Source organism: Lutra lutra, chromosome 14 (assembly GCF_902655055.1).
Source record: "Lutra lutra chromosome 14, mLutLut1.2, whole genome shotgun sequence".
NCBI classification, from domain to species: Eukaryota; Metazoa; Chordata; class Mammalia; order Carnivora; family Mustelidae; genus Lutra; species Lutra lutra.
Window position 1 is genome coordinate 36,319,182 of NC_062291.1, and position 21,233 is coordinate 36,340,414.

At 35.6% G+C, this 21,233-nt stretch overlaps 1 protein-coding gene and 2 non-coding genes across 5 annotated transcripts in view; 1 reads left to right on the forward strand and 2 right to left on the reverse strand.

Moving 5' to 3' along the window:
- The window catches only part of ADK (adenosine kinase), a 534,854-nt gene that overhangs the window by 443,254 nt on the left and 70,367 nt on the right, over positions 1 to 21,233 (forward strand). The gene's annotated exons all lie outside the window — the stretch shown is intronic.
- LOC125085374 (small nucleolar RNA U2-30) lies at positions 5,256 to 5,324 on the reverse strand. The gene has a single exon (XR_007122898.1). It is a non-coding gene; the product is annotated as a small nucleolar RNA U2-30 (small nucleolar RNA).
- LOC125085375 (small nucleolar RNA U2-19) lies at positions 5,482 to 5,558 on the reverse strand. Its single transcript, XR_007122899.1, has one exon. It is a non-coding gene; the product is annotated as a small nucleolar RNA U2-19 (small nucleolar RNA).

The window sequence follows — 21,233 nt, forward strand, 5'->3', positions numbered from 1 at the left end:
GTTGAAACCTTTAAAATTACCCCCCCTTCCTGTGACTCAATTTCTTTGTCAACTCATTTTGTTCTTTATTAAATCTATTAAACCAGTCTTAGGAACACTTACTAGCGGGAATTTATTTGAGGAAAGACATTGGCTAATCTTTGCTCTTCCTACTCTATGAAAATGAACTTAAATTAGAGGATGCACCATATCTGCAATGCATGATAAATACAAGATGGATAGAGAATCTGTTCAGTGGTGTCAGCTACAAAAGCAAACATGATAAATGTTAATGCAGTTTTGAGCCCTGGGATAAGCTATTCAGTGCACAAGCATAGCTGAATCTCTTTGCTATGTTGTTATTCATGGCAGCCAAATAAATGTCAATAATAAAAGAGAATTAAAGATTTTCATTTCCCAGAGGCAATCCTCTAATACGGCTTGATCTTTCATTTCATTTGTAATTCGTTCTCATGTCAGGATGCAATCATTCGCCAGGCTCTGGGTGTCATGTTAAGTCATTTAATAATGATTAAGAACATAAAAATGCTTGGCCTGTGGGGCAATTCACAGAAGAGATGCCAATTTGTTATTGTTTTTCCTCCTTTGCTCTTGAATATGGATCAGCTTTTTCCCACCTCCTAGCATTAAAATACTAATGGAAGATGGGGAAGGAAAGTATCCCTTAATTTACCATAAGTGACATTCCAGAATGGCACAAGGCAGTGCTAACACACTTATTAAAACACTAATTAGGAATCATTGTTCCTTAAGCCTCACACTATAGAATATTTTTAAATGATCATTGCTAAGTTTTTGTCATTGAACAGTAATGTAACAAAATCAGTTTTCTTGGTATTTAATTCTAGAGACCTTTCTCCTTTTGAGATATGGTGTCCATAAACCACTTTCTGTTATTTTATATGTAGTTCCTCCTTTGAATTCCTCTTTGCTAAATTGTGACTCTAAAGTCTTTAATACCTGTCTTTTTAAATTTTTTTTGTCACCTCTGTTTCAGGTGTGTATCCATTTTGTATATCCATCTATCCTAGAGGTTTTGTCACATATCGATCATTGTCTCATTGCTTGCAGGTTAATTGAGTTTTAAGCTTTTCTGGGGTGCTAGAGGGGGTGGCAAGGAACACTGGAATGTAATAAGAGTAAGAAGCCAGGAATGATGATAGGAAAGAAAATATGATTCTGTACTTTTTGATCCTTTTAATAAATATTGAATGAACCTATTAGGTAGCATGAGAGTCAGGTCAAGGAAGTCATTCCTGTATCTATAAATGTAGAAAAACTAAGACTAAAGATTTTTATTACCTGCCAGATAGTATCTACTAGTGAGGTCTTCATATATTAATACCTTATTACATTAACAATTGTAAAAATAAATATTTTATGTGCATGAATATTTACATACATGCAGGCACATACACAGATATAAATGTCTTTGCAGAAAGTTTACATTTCTCCAAGTTTCTGTAGTAAATATGTCCCTAAAAATTGGAAAAAGCAAAAAGATTTTTATTCTAAATTGAAAATAATGCATTTCACACTTTGGTTCATTGTGACACAATGAAATAGGTCCATTAAAGAAAAAATTATAGATTTTTCTGAATACTTTCAGAATTCTTTCTGGGCTGTTTGAATTGTAATTTTGCCCAATAGGAGAAAACAGATTAGGTCATTAGTTTTTCTACTGGAAGATAGGGGCTGCCATATCAGAGTTGCCTAGTGGATGTTTAGTAAATATAGCCCTGCCTGCATGGAAGTATGTTCTATTCAACCAGATACATTCCTGTGAAAAGTATTAGAATATACATCCTCAAGAAGATGTATGAGAATGGGGGTTGTAAAGTGGGGGTTGGGAAGTATAGGATTGTGTATTTGTTGAGAAGATCCCCTAGGTAATATAGCAATGCTGTCTATCATCTATCTCTTGCCTTAAAAACCATTGGATTAGGTGATTTGAAAATGTTGCCTCAAGTCTATGATTTTGTGGGATGATAGAAATAGAACCTTTTAGCAGCTAAGCATCTAGTACTTCAGTAAGTCTTGGTGAATGCTTCTCTCCTGATAAATCACAAAGTGTCATGTACTCATCTATTACTAGCAATCTACATATATTATTTTAAATAGTAACTGCATTTGATTTGCTTATAATTTAAGATAATCACAACATAGTGCCCTTCGTCATTTCTTTATAAGTAAATGGAGTTATTGAAGTTTCTTGTCTTCATGTCTTCAAGGTCATGAGACCTTAAAGAAACTTGTCACCCCATTTGCTAGTAAAATGATATGTTCTTTGATAGTACTCAGTGCTGTACATTACTCTATAGGAAAAGGTCAATGTGCTTTGCAGTTCTGGTAGACATAAAGTACGGAGAGTGTGGAATAGAAAATGCAAACTCTAAAGAAAAACAACTTCAGCCCCTGGAAGAAAAATGTTAGCACATCATCACAACTCCTACTCCTAGAAAATATTGCTATAAGTCATTTTGAAAATGTTATCTATATGACAGCCAAAACATTTAAATGATGATCTTGTCGGCATAGGTTGGTGATGGTGTGGAAAGAACAAATTAAGTAGCATTCTTTCAGAATGGCTATATAGGGCATTCATAGAAAAAAGTCCTTTGAATTTTGAAGAATATGTATTTCTTAACCAGGAATATAAACAACTAAGTTATTAACTCATGTTCCATTTTTAGATCTTTGTAACCACAAAAGACAAAGTCCTTTAGTTAACCAAGAGGTCGAAAATACTTTAGAATAACATATGTGGAACTGTCACATTGCTGACAAAGGAGTATCTTTGGGGCATGCTTTGTATGGTTTAGTGATCTCAGACGCAGCCCTAGAGAGACCTAGCCCTGGGAGACTAGCCTAGGCAAATGTTAATCCTATTATAACATTATTTTGGTGGGACCTTCAGTTAGATTTATTGAGGTGTGGATTATATATATGTATCTATATAAAATACACATATATTTCACTAAATAATCACCATAATCAAAATATAGAACATCTTATACTGTTTGTTTTTAAGTTTTATGCATGTGAAGTTGGTACTACTTTTTATTAAGTGAACACACCTGTGTCACCAGATCAAGGTAGAACACTTGTAGCACTTAGAAGCCCCTATTATTTTGGTTTCTATTACTAATAATTACCTCTGCCTTTTTTTGAAATAGAATCACCCAGTATATAGACGTTTTATCTTGCTCTGTCTCCATCCTTTTTTGAGCATTATCTTACTTTTTGACAAACTATGTTGCTTTAGTTCCTTGTATTTTCCCTGTTTCAGTCCTGGAATCAACCACTTCTTTAAGTAACCCTGGTTCCTTTAATTAGCAAATGGTATTTAGAAACCCAGATCTGGGTGCTAGACATGCTCATTGCTAATTGAGAATCATTGCTTTGGGACCCTCTTAGCAAATAGATTGTCAATATATGTATGTATAATAACTCATGCATACATATCCATCTGTATTTATTTCCATATCTATCTATCTATTTATATATTTGAATTCCATGAGTTGAAACTGCTGATACCTTTGATTCCAATCCAACAACAGAGTTCATTCTAGCCTACACCCTTTCCTTCCGTTTAACTTCTTCCTCTGACATTGGAAGTTCTGGCTCCCATTATCTAAAATATATTTACTTATTTGTTCGATCCTAGGCCAGTTTTGAATTACTTACCCACACCCTTATGCAAAACATATTTACTTCCTAGAGTATGTATTTGTTTACAATTCTTTTTGTCTTTAGCCCTCAGATGTCTGGTCAGAATACTATTATACAAAGTCACTTCAGGTTAGTTCTTTTATTCCATCCACTTCAGTGTGGTTACATTATTCATTGTAGTACAGTTAAGTTTGTATTCCATTTTTATTTCCTTTCATATCTAGGTTGGGTTTTTAGTAAGTAGAGTTTACCCCTCACGGTGTCTCTGTTCTGCGTGCTCTAACAAATGCGTAAGATCATGTGGCCACCACCATAGTTACACAACAAGAGTTCCATTTTTCACTTCTAGTTTTCTGAAGTGGTGGTACCAATTTATACCCACCAGTATAAAATGGCTTCTATTTTTCCACATTTTCATCCGCATTTTCTGCCATCCATGTTTTTTTATTTTAGCTATTCTGGTGAGTATGCTCTAGTTTCTCATTGTGTTTTCATTAGAATTTCCCCAATTTAATGAGGTGAGACACCTTTTCATCTGCTTATTAGAATTTAGATATCTTCTTTTGTAAAGTTCCTGTCTTTTGCCCCTATTAGATTGTCATCTTGATGTATAATTCTTTTTGCAGTATGCATACAAGTATTTTGCTAGAAAAATGTAATGCAAATATATGCTCTTACCTTGTGGCTTGCCTTTTCATTCTCTTGTGGTATCTTTTGATAAATAAAGCTTTTCATATTTAAATTAGTCCAGTTAATAATGTTTTCGCCCTTATGGATAGTATTTTTCATATTGTTTTAAAGAAAATCTTTGCATATCCTTAGCTCATTGAGAGATTTTCCTGTTCTCTTTTTTTTTCCTAAAATTTTTACGTTACTCTTTTCATCTGGATTCACAGTTCTTCTGGAATTAGAATTTTTATGAATAACCAATTGACCCACCATCATTTATTAAAAGGAACATCTTTCCCTTACTGCAGTAAATTGACATGTTTGTCACATTTCACATTACCTTATATCTGTGTGTCTTTTTTAGAGTATCTATTCTATTCCATTGTTTTCTTTATTATAACCAGTTTACATTCTCTTAATTACTTAACTTATAATAATCTTTTTATTTGGTAATGCCAGACTTCCAACTTTGTTTTTCAAGATTGTCCTGACTTTTCTTGGCTCTTTGCATTTCCACATACATTTTAAAATCAGATTGTTGTTGCTCCCCTGAAATCTTTTATTCTTACTAGAATTTTATTGAATTGAATTTTTATATTGAATCTGTGAACCAGTTTGGAAAGAATGAACATCTTTACAATACTGTGTCTTCTAATTCATAGAATATATTTCTCTGTTAATTTAGGTGGTCTTTAATTTTTCTCAAAATGTTAGTTTTTTCAGTATAATGGTCTCACATATATAACTTTTATAACTTTTTTTTTTTTTTGCATTTTTTTAAGTGACCTCTATGCCTAACATGGGGCTTAGATTCATGACCTTGAGATCAAGTGTCACATGCTCTACCAACTGAGCCAGCCAGGCATTCCACTTATTATTTGTTTTTTGATACTATTCTTTTTTTTTTTTAATTCTGAGCTCAGGTCAACTGTAGAAGCCTTCATAGTTATAAAGTTCAGTAGAAAACCTTTCTATCATTACTCAGAACTGATGAGTGTTTCATACACACACATATCCACCCCCCAATCTCATCATCCATCAACAAGTCCTCAGTTACCCGCTGTCACCTTTATACACACAGATACACACGCACTGTCACAACTCCAGATACAAGCCCTTATTGTTTTAAATACTTATACTTCTCAGAACTACAGAGATACACATCAGATAGACTGGAAGGTTTTTTATGAACAAATGTATCTATTTTCATATTGATCCGTTTCAGTAAGAGCAGATCTCTGGGAATGATGCTATCCATTTTTAAATGGCATCCTTTTAGTTTCAGTTTCTGTTTGTGTTTCACTGGTGTATAAATTTTTTATAATGACATTGTTTCCACTTATCAATTGTAATAATATGTCTGTTGATTCTTTTAGATTTTCTGTGTATATAATGATATCATCTGTGAATAATGATGGTTTCATTTCTTCTTTCCCAGTCTTTGTATTTATTTTTTTATTTTTCTACTGCACTATTAGCACAGTGAAAAACAATGAATATGAGTGTAATTGAAATGGTTATAAGTATCTTTGTCTCATTCCCAGTTTCCTGTGGGAAACCTTCAGTATTTTATCAGAAAGGATAAAGTTTGCTGCATTCCCTTTATAGATCCTCCTTAACAGAGTAAAGAAGTTTCCTTTCAGTAATAGTTTGCAGAGAGTTTTGTTGTTGATGATGTTAAGATGTTTTTAGTCATGAAAGGATCTTGAATTTTATCAAATAACTTTTCTGCATCTATTAGAAATTACCTTTTTAATGTGTGAATTACAGCTTGATTTTGGAATGGTAAACCACCTTTGCATTCTTGGGATAGTCCCAATATTGTCATGATATTCTTTTTTTTTTTTTAAAGATTTTATTTATTTATTTGACAAAGAGAGATCACAAGTAGTCAGAGAGGCAGGCAGAGAGAGAGAGAGAGGAAGAAGCAGGCTCCCCACTGAGCAGAGAGCCCGATGCGGGACTCCATCCCAGGACCCTGAGATCATGACCTGAGCCGAAGGCAGAGGCTTAACCCACTGAGCCACCCAGGCGCCCATGATATTCTTTTAATATACCACTGGATTTGATCGGATTATGTTTTTCTCAGATATTTGCAGTGTTGTTATGAAAGGGTTTGTTTCTTAATCTTCCTTTTTTGTAACATCCTTGTTAGTTTGGGTATGAACATTATGATGACCTTATAAAGTGAATTAGGAAGGGCCCTTTTTCTGTTCTGGGAGAGTTTTATAAGCTTGAGGTTCTTTTTTTCTTTTTTTTTTTTTAAGATTTTATTTATTTATTTGACAGAGATCACAAGTAGGCAGAGCAGCAGGCAGGGGCGGGGGGCGGGGGGAAGCAGGCTCCCCAGTGAGCAGAGATCCTGATCCAGGGCTTGATCCCAGGACCCTGGGATCATGATCTGAGCCAAAGGCAGAGGCCTTAACCCACTGAGCCTCCCAGGCACCCCATGCTTGCGGTTCTTTTTACTTTACATAAATATTTGAAAGAGCTCACCCATCAAAATATGTGGGCCTAGAGAATACTTTGTTGGATAGCTTTTAATTACAGATTCTTCTTTAATTGAATAAGAATGTCTGATTTTTTTCTATTTCTTCCTGTGTCAGTTTTGATAGGTTGTATTTCTCTCAGAATTTGTCTATTTCATCTAAATATTCAAATTTATTAACATAAAATTATTTCTAATATTCTCTCATCCTCTTAATTACTATAGGATCTATAGTGCTGTTCCTTTTTTAATTCCTAGTTTTAAAATTAAATATATGCCCTTTCCCTTTTCCTTGATTATGCTTCATATAAGTTTATGCTAATTTGGATTTTCAAAGAAATGGATGCCAAGACGAGGTTAGACATTCAAGAGATTTATTGAAGGAAACACCTATAATGGAAGATAAGTTAGGAGCCAGAGGAAACAAGGAGACAGACCTCTCAGACTGTAGTACAGGTCTGACCCCTGTGTTGAAGAGCAGGACGGAAAGAAGGTTAGGCAGGAAGAGACATAGATTGCAATATAATTAAGTTTTGACAAAGCCAGAGAGAAGTCCTCAAGCTAAAATTATCCAAAGGAGTCCCACACATCTCAGGAATAGGTCTCCATGCTATTTCTGTTGTGCTCAGGGGAAGCATGACCTCAGTATGAATGCAGTGGTGAATTTCAAAGCATAGCTCCACTTGGCTCATCTGAGAGGCACATTTTCATGGTCATGACAAGGTTTATCAATTTTATTAGTCTTATAAAGAACTGGGGTGCCGGGGTGGCTCAGTTGGTTAAGCATGTGCCTTCGGCTCAGGTTAGATCCCAAGGTCTTGAGATCGAACCCCTTGTTGGACTCCCTGCTCACCATGGAGTCTGCTTGTGCTCTCTTTCTCTCACTCACTCTCCCAAATAAATAAAATTTTTTAAAAAAGAAAAGAACCAACTCTGACTTAGTTAATTCTCTCCATTGAATATTTTTTTTTATTTTTAAAATTTTTGATACTATCCTCTTTCATTTTCTGCATATTTAATTTCTAAATTTTGGTGTGTCTATTTTCGTTATTTTTATTATTTTTTTTAAAGATTTTATTTATTTATTTGACAGAGATCACAAGTAGGCAGAGAGGCAGGCATAGAGAGAGGGGGAAGCAGACTCCCCGCCAAGCAGAGAGCCTGATGCGGGGCTCGATCCCAGGACCCCAAGATCATGACCTGAGCCGAAGGCAGAGGCCTCAACCCACTGAGCCACCCAGGCAGTTCAGACATTTTTAATTCCTTTTGTGATTTCTTCTTTAATCTGTAAGTTACTTAGGAAGTTTTGCTTAATTTTTAAATACCTGGAATATATTTGGAGATTTTCTAATTATCTCTTTGTTTCTGTTATTTGGTTTCATTTCATTGTGGTTATTTGGTTTCATTTCATTTCATTGTAAAATCATGCCAAATGATTTTAGTTCTTCAAAATTTGTTATAATTTTGTCTTATTGAATATCATATGGTCAATTCTATTCATGTTCTTTGTGCATTTGAAACAATGTATATGCTGACTTCTTTTTCTTTATTGTGCTGACATTCTTAAACATAGTCTTAATATATACAGTAAAGTCACTTTTGCTGAGCTTGTTGTCTAGATCATTTTTACTCTTATTTGGTTTTTGTCTGCTTTTTTTTATCAGTTATTGAGAGACATTTATTAAAGTATCCTGCTATGATTGCGATTTTTCTCTCTCTCCTTTTGGTTCTATCTAATTTTGCTTTATATATTTTGAAGCTATCTTTCGTGTGTAAGTTAAATGTACATGTATATAACTTACATGTATGTAAGTTTAGAATTCTTTTATCTTCCTGATGGGCTGAACCTTTTATCATTTGGAAATATTCTTTTTTACCTGTAATGGTGCTTGCCTGAATATCTTCTGTGTCTATTATTAGTATAACTATGCCATCTTTATGTTGTTTTAGTATTTGCATTGTTTTTCCATCCTTTTACTTTTGACCTTTCTGTGTTCTTAAATACAAGATTTTTTTGTACTTGTAATATACTTTATTGTTTCTTTAATTCATTCTGTCTTTGATTGGAGTCTATTTATATTTAATATACATTACTCATATAATTGGATTCCTATCTCACATCTTACTTTTTTTTTCCTGTTTGCCACCTGTTTATCTTCTTTTTTTTCTTCTTTCCTGTTTTTTTTTTTTTCCTGGATTGAATAAGTATTTTTTATTATCATTTCCTTTTCTGTTTGCTTGGCAGTTGAATATCCTTTTGAAGTTTGCCCTAAAGATTACAAAATGTATCCTTGACATATTAAAGTCAAATATAAACTATAAGGTTTGCCACTTCTCAAACAATGGTAGGATCTTAGACTATTTTAATTCCATTAAGACTTCCAACTCTTTGTATAATTGTTGTCAGTCACCTTAATTCTACATTTTAATGCCTTGTAGTGACAGAATACTGTTATCATTTTGTGCAGTTGAATTTTACTCTTTCCATTGTTTTTCTCCTCTTCCTTCATTTCCATGTTTTCATCTGGATAATTATGAATTATTTTATCATTTTTCTTTAGCCTACACAGCTTGTTTTAGCTTTCAATCAGTGTGTGAATTCTTTTAGGTTTTGTTTGCAGGTTTTTTTGTTTTTTGTGTTTTGTGTCTTTTTGAGAAAGAGGGGCGGGGGCGAGTGTGGAGGTTGGGGTGGCATGCAGAAGGAGAGAGAGAGAATCCCAAGCAGGCTCCATGTCCCGCACAGAGTGCAACACAGAGCTCAGTCTTACGACCCTGAGATCGTGACCTGAGCTGAAAACAAGAGTGAGATGCTTAACCAACTAAGCCACCAAGTGCCCCTACAGATATATTTTTTTAAGATTTTATTTATTTATTTGGCAGAGAGAGAGTGGGGGTAGCAGGCTGAGCAGAAAGCCTGATGTGGGGCTTCATCCCAGAACCCTGAGATCATGACCTGAGCCAAAGGCAGAGGCTTAACCCACTGAGCCACCCAGGCGCCCCTACAGATATCTTTTATTTTGCCTTTCCGTAAGCACAGAACTCTACATTGGAAGTTATATTCTTTGACCCTTTAATGATGACCTTCCATAATCTTTGGATTCTCTTATTTTTGTCAAGAAGTCAATTGTTAGTCTTATTCTCACTTCTTTGGATATATTTCTATTTTGTCTGCTTTTTAGAATTTTTCTAGAATTTAGATTTTGACTTTAACTTTGGACTTGATTCTGGTTTTTCTTGTATTTATCCTGCTGGGGTTTAGTAATTCCTGAATCTGTGATCGAAGACTCCTACCAGTTTTGGACATTTTCCAACCATTATCTCTTTAGATATTGCATTCCTCTCTTTCCATTTGGGACACCAGTTGCTCATTTCTTAGGCCTTTTTATTGTGTCCTGTATGTCTTTTACGATCTTTTTTGTAATATCTATCATTTTCCTCCTTAAGTTTCAGCCTATATGTTTGTACTGACCTGGCATTTAGTTCACTACTCTCTCTTCTACTTTGTCCCATCTGCATTTCAGCACATCTATTGAGTTCATCATTTCAGTAGTCACATTTTTTATTTCTTGTATTACTTGATTCTTTCTTACTGTTATCATTCCTATGCTATAATTGTCTACCTTGTCATTTATTTTTTGAACATGTTAATCACAGTAATAATAAATTGCATGTCCAAAAATTATAATATCTCAGTCATCTTTGAGTCTGTTTTTTTTTACTTCTTTTGGGACAGCCTTGTATCTTGGCTTGCCTGATACATTTTCATTAAATGCTAAATACTGTCCATGCTAAATTACAGCATTTCTGTTGAGGACTGAACCAGCTCAAGGTTGGGTTACAGTTTTTGTAAGGCTTCTAATTTGCCTCCACTCATATGCTATAGCTCTCCTGAAATCTCAGCTGAAATCCTACAGTATTTACTAGGGTCCATACTCCTTCATAGGTTGTCATTGGTACCATATGACTGCTAAAAATACTACTCTGCCTTTTAGAGATCCTTTGCTTACTGTCTTGCCTTCTTGTCCTGTAACATTACAAATTTAACAAATACCTCAAAGGAGAAGACCCTGAGTGTCAAGCTTACTCCACTATGTTTCCTTCTCTTAAAGAACATGACACCTCAATTCTAACTGCCTTCGCAGCCCCAAAATCCAATTTTTGTCTCAGCAACCCTGGAGATTGTCAAAAGCTCTTTTGGCTTCTCTACCTCTTATTAAAAGCCCTCTTCCTAGATTCTCAACATCTAAACAAGCACCAAAAATCTGCAAATGCCCTGAGGGGAAGATCAACTTTTAAAATGTCAGCCTAGCTCTTTCTACTCCCAGGGATCCGATCTTATCAAGTCTTGGCTACCTTGACAGCGCTCTCATACCTCCTTTATTATACTTTTATTTTTACAGCTTTTCTAGCTGTATGGGAAGTTGTATAGGAAGTGGTTTATCACAAGCTATGGCATTAGAGCCTAAATCAAAGTTCTTAGTCAATATTTTTAATTACAAAATAGAAAAATATATGGCCCAACAAAGTTAAGTGGATTCATCTGTTATATAAGGTTCTTAAATGATTTAGCAATACCACCATCTAACCTCCTTTGAGAATGGCTGGGTGCAGTAATTTATGTAAGATCCCAAAGTTAGAGCCAAAAACTATAGCAGAATCCAACCTCTTGAACCCCAGTATAGTCTATTCTGTTCTATACCACATTGACTCACTTATTTACAGCAGTGATTCTCAACCAGGAGCAATTTTTCTCCTCCCTTTTGGTTGTCACAGCTGGGTGGGCAGTAGAGAATGAGGGAATTCAACTGGCATCTAGTGGATAGAGGCCAAAGATGACATTTAAAAATCCTATAATGTACAAGACAGCCATCCACAACAAAGAATTATCTGGCCCAAAATATCAGTTGGGAAAAGCCTGGCTTATACTGTATCTGAGAATGTATATTTGAAGGATCACTTTCTGCTTCTTCATTACATTTAACCACTAGATCAATACCAATAGATTTTAGTAGGATAAATCTTCTTGAAGATATACATCCAGAGACCTTTTGACTCAAGAAAATGTACATATATGATCTAGTAGATATTTGATTAACTGTGTTTCTCAGAGCTTCAGCCAAATAATCTCAAATTTTAAGACTTTAGATATTAATTTATTAATATAGAATATTAATAATAAAGATTTAAATTCTTTAGATAGAATTTTTTAGAGTTGATTAAAACATTCTCATGTGGAGGTGTGTATACATATCTTATAAATGCATTATGTATATGTGAATGGATATCTTGATGAGAGCTGTATTTACCTACACTTTTATAGATATATATGTACACATTAACTTAAATGATTCTTAGAGAATGTTTCCATCTTCTTTTAAAACTCCAAATAGTCAATTTCTTGAGAGTGCTTGAAAATATATTACAAATGGATATTTGTCTAAGAAGTATATTACCAAATGTTTTTCAGAATAATTATTGTTTGTACCCAATGAGTGATTCTTCTAAAATGTAGTTAGACTCCAAAATTCATTTTTCAGAGCATTACAGCTTGGCGGCAGAATTTTATTTTGGCTGAAACATGACATGTGTGTTTTTGGCTCAGATAAAAGTCTGGAGGTGTAGCAGAAAAATCTGATTCAGATAATCGAACAGTTAAAATTTTCTTAGGTTAAAAGGAATAAAGTGTTGCTCATTGGATAGTAAAAACTATACTCAAATGAAGACTTTTTATTGCCTTATTCCTTTAAACCTTGGCCAAGACAGTTTATCTTAATTAAACTTCTTTAGAAGCATACATCATTTTTTATATTCATTGACCTATGAAGTTGCCAAAATAGAAGCCACCATTCTAAGGATTTTCCCCCTGTTGTTTAATCTTGGCCCATGATGCTTATTTAACTTTTCTCTGCTTCTATTAAGCTATTTTAAGTTCTTCTATTCACTTTCTGTTTTAATAAGCAATCTAAAGTCTCAAGAAAATGTCCTAATTTTTTGTCAAATTAATCATTTTGCACTTAGCCCCCATTCAATTTATTTATCTCATATATATATATATAGAGAGAGAGAGAGAGAGAGAGAGCGCACATGCTTGCACATGCAATTCAGAGGAGAGGGAGAGAGAGAATCTTTTTTTTTTTTTTTTTTTAGATTTTTTTTTTTTTTTTTTTTTGACAGATCACAAGTAGGCAGAGAGGCCGGCAGAGAGAGACAGGAGGAGGAGGCAGGCTCCCCGCTGAGCAGAGAGCCCAATGTGGGACTCGATCCCAGGACCCTGAGATCATGACCTGAGCCAAAGGCAGAGGCTTTAACCACTGAGCCACCCAGGCGCCCCGAGAGAGAGAATCTTAATCATGCTCCACACCAGCATGGAGCCCAACACAGGGCTCAATCTCATGACCCTGAGGTCATGACCTGAGCCAAATTCAAATCAGATACTTAACTGACTGGGCCACTGTGGTGCCCCTGATTTATTTATCATATTAAATTTTGCCTGTACTCTTAATTATTTCACTTAGTCCTAGAACTCTATCCTTACCTACCTATAACAAAGGGGAAATTTTTAAAAGTGTTCTGTGAATAGGCAGTACATCTACATGGTTCAGAATTCAAAAGATACAATAATTAGGACTATTCACCTGTTTACTACTTGTGAGGAAGTAAGCAGTTTTTCATTATTAAGATGACCATAAAACTTAACAAAACTCAGATAGTTTTGAGAGTGAATGAGGGTGCCATTAATTATACTAGGGCTATCCTGAGCAAACCAGTCCATATGATCATGCTCCTTATTAGAGATAGTTAAACAAAGGTATTTAGTAAAATGAATCCTTATATTGGTTGACATTTGGGGCTGTACTATATCTAACATTTCTTCCAACTCAAAGATTCTTGATCATGTGCTAGGGATATGCCAGGTAATATAGAACTTAAAGAAATCTGAGGGTTGGCTGAGTGGGTTTAGCCTCTGCCTTTGGCTCAGGTCATGATCTCAGGGTCCTCGGATTGAGTCCCACATCGGGCTCTCTGCTCAGCGGGGAGCCTGCTCTCCCCCCTACCCCACCCCATCTCTCTGCCTGCCTCTCTGCCATCTTGTGATCTTTGTCTGTCAGATAAATAAGTAAAATCTTTGGGAAAAAAAAGAAGAAATCTGAGAATCTCTAACAGGGCAGGTCAGAGAGGCAAGATACCAATAGATAAAACAGTAAAATAACAGTACAAATGAATACAAATCAGTATGGTTTTACTGAGTGCCTACTATGTGTGAGGAATTGTGGTTAAAAAGATAAATAAGGGGGTGCCTGGGTAGCTCAGTGGATTAAAGCCTCTGCCTTCTGCTCAGGTCATGATCCCAGGGTCCTGGGATCAAGCCCCACATCGCGTTCTCTGCTAAGCGGGGAGCCTGCTTCCTCCTCTCTACCTGCCTGCCTCTCTGCCTACTTGTGATCTCTGTCAAATAAATAAATAAAATCTTAAAAAAACAACAACACCATATAAGTCTTTGAAAAAAAAAAAAAAGATAAATAAGGGGTGCCTGGGTGGCTCAGTGGGTTAAAGCCTCTGCCTTTGGCTCGGGTCATGATCCCGGGGTTCTGGGATCGAGCCCCACATCAGGCTCTCTGCTCAGGCTTCCCTCTCTCTCTGCCTGCCTCTCTGCCTACTTGTGATCTCTATCTGATAAATAAGTAAAATCTTTAAAAAAAAATAAATAGGGGCACCTGGGTGGCTCAGTGGGTTAAGGCCTCTGCCTTCACTCGGGTCATGATCCCAGGGACCTGGGATCGAGCCCCACGTCGGGCTCTCTGCTCAGCAGGGAGCCTGCTTCCCCCTTTCTCTGTCTGCCTCTCTGCCTACTTGTGATCTCTCTCTGTCAAATAAATAAATAAAATCTTAAAAATAAATAAATAAATTAGTAAGACAAAACTCCATTTCTTAAAATCTAGGAGAGACATAACCTATATACAATAATGAAAAGTAGTATATGACTTTAATGAACTGCCCTTTATAGTAAAGAAGGCACAAGGAATTGGGGAAAGTTTCACAAAGAAAGTGATGGTTTAACCAGGCTTTGAAGAATATAGTTCATTTTTGGCAAGCTGAGTTTATAAAGGAATGTAAATTAATGGAATAATAAGGTAAAAATCAAAGAGTCCTTAAAGGGTATAATGTATCACAGAGAATATCAAATGTTAGGAAGAGACTTGTGGGTAAGCATGAATGGTCAGTTGTGATAGGCCTTTGAATGCTTTGCTGGACAGTACATGATTAAGTGCTTAAAGTAGATACGGAGTGGGATGCCTGGGTGACTCAGTGGGTTAAGCATCCGACTCTTTGATTTTGGCTCAGGTCACGATCTCAGGGTCATGAGACTGAGCTCCACACTCAGCGTAGAGTCTGCTTCTCTCCTTCTGCCCCTTTCCTACTCATTCTCACTCTCCCCAGTCTCTCTTTTATTTTTAAAGATTTTATTTATTTATTTGAGAGAGAGAGAGCACAAGCAGGGGGAGCAGCAGGCAGAGGGAGAGAGAAGCAGGGAGCGCAATGCGGGACTTGATCCCAGGGCCCTGGGATCATGACCTAAGCTGAAGGCAGACACTTAACTGACTGAGCCACCCAGGTGCCCTCACTCTCTCTCTCCCTCTCTCTCTAAAATAAATAAATTCATTCATTCATTCATTCATTCATTCATTCTTAAAGTGCGTACAGAGAAGGAAGAGATCATTTGGGCTAAGAAACATCTTACAATCAGTTTCTCATAATGCACTTCTATTTGTTTATAAAGCCCTGTCCCAGAGGGATCAACAAATACTAAACATGAAGATCTTTTTTTTTTTAATTAAATACCAAAGAATAAAAGCTGCAGTAATCCCTCTAAAAGGTATTAGTAATGAACAAACCCATGGGGTTAGAGTGAAGACATATTTGATAGGGTTAAGAAAATTGTAGAGAAAAAGAGCTATATATAAATCATGGTAAGAGCACTAGGGAAAATGCCTTCGAAAATTAATAAAGATTGGTTTGGTTTAAAGATGATAAACAAAGACTAATGCAAAAGGGTAATGAATTCAGTCATGGAGACAGTTCATACTAAAGTGCTTTCTAAAAGAAATGCTGCTGGACTGGCTTTAGTAAGTGGTTGGTTTTTTTTTCCTTAGATTAAGGAAAAAGAGTAATAATCCATTAATAAAATTTACAGTTGACACTAAATTAGGAGATAATATAGCTGTTAATAAAATCATAGAAATTCTGATAATAAGCACTGGAAGCTAGAAATAGAAGTTCAAAATAATATTAAAATTAAATAAACTATGTTCACCCCATTTTTAAATCTATTTAGAAGCAGCAGGTAACACTAGAGAAATGTCTCCATTTCCAAGAGATATTCCTGGTTTAGGGTTTAATAAGTGAATGATAGAGCCACCTAAAATTGAGAGCAGTAGGAATATGTCCTCACTAAAGAGTCTACATTTACAAGCTGTATAATGTCATTATATTCTATGATTCAAAGTGGGTTTTTTGTGAAATTTTTCATAGAAATCTTTGTTGTTGCATTTTCTAGAGAACACTGTTCCTTCTGTGACTTACATTTTAATAAAGAAACTTTTAAAATGGTCTTATTCCTTCTAGATGTTGCTTAAATACCTAGAATATATCTAGGTCTTAAGAACGATTGGATGAGAACAATGAATGGAGGCCTAGACAAAAGGTCTAGTTCCCTGAAACAGTTACTTGGATCACTGGCAAGGTTCATATTTCTGTCTGAACAGCTGGCTAATCTGAATATGCCCATGAGTCCTAGAAAGTAAACCATGGCCTTGAATTTCTGTGACTTGCAGTAGGATTAACCATTATATTTCCATCATAAATTACAGATCATAGCATGATTATTATGAAAAGATCAACAGTGCTCTTTGTTATGATCAAATAAATAGTTTTGCAGTCAGCTATTCTGGAATCTGTTAAAGCATTTAAACCTTAAGCCATTATAGCAAATCCATATAGATTTAAGCTTTTTAGAGCCTTGGCTATAGCTACTTTGAGAATACGACACAAAAGGTAACCAAAAAAGCTTTGGAAATAGCCTTAGATTTATCCATTTCTATCTTCACATTCCTCTATAAAGGATATCTATGTTTAGATTTTTTTTATTGGGTGTTTTATAAGTACAAGGAGCCATTTAGAGGAAAAAGGTAAATAAATGCTTATTATATGCAATATATTTGTTAAATATATTAATATATGAGTTTATATTACCTATTATGTGGATATGTTAATATATGTTTAATATGTATATTAAAGCTTAACTGAACATTCAGCCGCAGTAAATTTTTAGAAATCTGCTCGTTGGTGTGCCAGCATATGAAGTGGATCATAATGGGGGTCATTAGGTGTCTTTGACACGTGATAGCAACAACCCAACCCAGCATGCCACTTGTAAGCTTATCTATAAAGCATAAAGGCATTTGTCACCATTGACAGTACTGACATTTCATCTGGGATCTGTTTACAGCTCAGTTTTCCATGTGTTCCTGTGTATTATTTGGTGGTTTCAATTGAGCTTCAGAGCACAGCTAGCTTTTCCCTTTGAGTTATTCCGAATTTTACCTAAACAGAGGAAAATGGAAATATTAAATAGATCCTATTGGGGAGATAATTTTTCTCCGGATGAATCATGCCAATCAAAAAGGTGTCAGGTGTTGACCTTTTGTGCTGTTTCTGTAGTTTACAAGCCAAAACTGTGATAAGGTAGATTATAGCAAGTTAGATTAATGGTCCAGGATGGAGGCATAGCGGATTGGTTAAATAGGAAGGTCAGGAAAGCAGAGCCAGCAGGGACTGGGAAAAAACTTAACATGGGTAAGGCAGATGTTGAGATAACGTGTCTGAACACAGGAGCTGGTAGCAAATCTGACATTAAGTCATTTTAAGTGAAGCCTCCAAGAGTACGGCAGCCTCAGCAATTCTGGTATGAACACACCGACATATTATGTGAGCTAGGAGTGGTAGTGGAAAAAGGAAAAAAGTTCTTTCTCAGGAGGCAATCAGTATCATTCAGAGAAGTCCCTTCTTACACAGAAGGAGCTGTGCTGGTCTTCTAAAAGGAAGGCTTTCCAGAAGCTAGCAAGCAGTTTAGTTTTTAGAAAGTGGAGCCTAGGATGTTAGGAAGGATAATCACTGAGGGCTAAGGATAAACAATCTAGACTGAAGCCCAGGCCAGTTCTCAGGATTGATTAGTGCAGAAGATAGTTTATTAAAGTAAAATAAAAGCTTTGCGGTTCCAGTTGGGCTACCACAGCTTACATCTCAAAGTCTAAAGTAATTCCATGCCCTACTCTTGACATATCCTGCCCTTGTTGGGACTAGCTTAAAGTTGGGGTACCCAGCTCTGCATGTACAACCTGAATTATAAGGACCCAGGAAAGGTATAAGGAGGACAAAATGAGGAAGGACCTCACGCAAACAATATAGGACTTAAAATATTGGCTGAAAAGGTATCTGAACATGTCTATGGCAAGAAGCAAGCTGCAACTTAGGACTTGTGTATCTTTACATCTTTACGTTATACTCTAATAAAAAAGTTTTAAATTTTCAGAATTTAAAAAAAAAAAGAAGAAGAAGAAGCAAGTTGCAGCTTAACTCCTGAAATGCTAAACTGAACCACTGCAGTGTGTAGCATATATACTATGCTGTGGTAATATTGAAAACAAAGGTATATGGCCCTTCTTCAGAGAGCTTAGACTTAAAGAAAGCAGGTGAGATATACACTAGAAAACCGTGTATAGAACACATTATTTGAATTTTGCCAAGAAATGGACTGTAGAAATAATGCAAGCATGAGTTCACTTTACACTAGTGATCACTAAAACAGTGTATTTTTTAAGTGACATGCAAACCAGTTTGTGCAACATAAGTGAGGTTTTGATGCAGATAAGAACTAGAAATGACCTTAGAGATCATCTGGTACATCTTGGAAATTTGAAAAATAATTGAGACCCACTGCTGGTGGAAGAAATTTTGTACAGCTTTCCTGATGACAGCTTGAGAATACATATCAAAAGCCTTTAAAATATGCATATCCTTTGACTCAGTAATTTTAGTTACAGGAATTAATCCTATGGAATAATTTAGCATATGCACAAAGATTTACATACAAGGATATTCATAACAGCACTGATCTTAAATTTTTAATATTTTTAACTTCTCATTTTACAGCAGAGAGATTGCAAAAATAGTAGCGACCTTCCATATATCCTTCACCCAGCTTTCCTAAACACTAACATTTTTTTTTAAAAGATTTTATTTATTTATTTGACAGAGAGAAATCACAAGTAAGCAGAGAGGCAGGCAGAGAGAGAGGAGGAAGCAGGCTCCCCGCTGAGCAGAAAGCCCGATGTGGGGCTCGAACCCAGGACCTGGGATCATGACCTGAGCCGAAGGCAGCAGCTTAACCCACTGAGCCACCCAGGCGCCCCATAAACACTAACATTTTATATAACCATAGTACTTACCAAAACCAGGAAATTAGTATTGACAGAGTACTGTTCATAAAGCTATATACCTTATTCAGATGTTGCCAGTTCTCTCACTAATGTCGTTTTTCTGGTCTACAATACAATCCAGGACCCCACATTGCATCATTAGTAGTTAGTCAATTTCTCTTATTCTCTTGACACTCTGGCATAGTTCTTCAGTTTTACCTTTGTCTTCCATAACTTTGACACTTCTGAAGAGTGCTACCCTGTTATTTTGTATAGTGTCTCTCAGTTTGGATTTGACTAAATTCAGGTTATAAGTTTTAGGCAAGAATACCACAGAAATTAAATCGTGCTCTTAGCATATCATATCAGGACACTTATAATACCAATATGCCTCATTTAGTGATGATGTTAATTTTGATCACTTGGCTAAGGTGGTGCCTCTCATATTTCTCCATAAATATCTTATGGGGAAATACTTTGAGATTATGGTCTTTCATCTTTTTTTCTTTCTTTTTTGGTTTTATTATACTTTTGATTAATCCATTGATTAATCAGTAATAATTATTCTGTGGGGGCACCTGGGTTACTCAGTAAGTTAAGCATCCAACTTTTGATTTCCTTATTTCAGCTTAGGTCATGATCTCGGGGTTGTGAAATTGAGCCCTGCATTAGGCTCCACACTCAGCATTAAGGCTGCTTAAAATTCTCTCTCCCTGTCCCACTGGCCTTCCCCGCTCACATGTGCACTCACTCTCTCTTTAAAAAAAGGAAAGAAAGATGGGACGCCTGGGTGGCTCAGTTGGTTAAGCAGCTCCCTTCGGCTCAGGTCATGATCCCAGCGTCCTGGGATTGAATCCTGCATCGGGCTCCTTGCTTGGCGGGGAGCCTGCTTCTGCTTCTGCTTGCCATTCTGTCTGCCTGTGCTCGCTCGCTCTCCTCTCTCTCTGACAAATAAATAAAATCTTTAAAAAAAAAAAAAAAGGAAAGAAAGAAAGAAAAATAATTATTACTGGGGTGTTAGCCAAATAATGATTGTCTATTTTTAATTATTCCCTATATATTATAAATTAGAATTATATTATCAGGAAGAGCTTTCTCTTTTGCCCATTTATTTGTTTATTCATATACTTATTCATATCAATATGGACTTATGGAATATTCATTTTATTCTATTATTAAAATTCCTTGCTATCATTTTTTATTTTTTTGCTCACATTGTCCTAGATTTGGCCATTGGAAGTGTCTTCAGGAAGGCTCTTATACCCTTTTGACATATTGCCATCAAATTTGACTTCTTTCTATTCTGAAACAAGATCCTCCAAGTTTTCCTGCCCCAAACATGGAATCAGGCATTTCTCAAAATTCTAGTTCCTTTTATTGGCACTAGCTGTTTTCTTTGCTCCTGCCTTGTTTTTTTCTCCTAGGCTTCTTTGTGGATGGAATTAAGAAATACATGAAAATATGCAAACATCTCTATTTCTATATCTACCTGTCTATTTCTATTCTTCTCTCTCTCTCTCTCTCTCTCTCTGTGTGTGTGTGTGTGTGTGTGTGTGTGTGTGTGTGTGTGTGTTTTAAATTGAGTTCATCCTGATATTGCCTACTCCAATATAACACAACAGCATTTCCCCCCATGGTTAATTTTAACTTTTTAAATGGTATGTAGAAAGTTACCATGCTCTATAGATACCATGGTATTTATAAATCTATACTCAGTGAATTGTACCTCTCTCCAAACCCCTTCTCCATTCCCATTTTCCCATTCTTTTATCTTTTATCCTTTTTCCACTTACCTCTTGGAAGGTAAGTGAAATCATTCATTTCTGATTTATCCTTCCTATATTTCATCTTATTTTTCCCCAAACAGTTTTATTGAAATATAATTCACATACCATATAGTTTACTTATTTAAAATGTATAATTCAGTT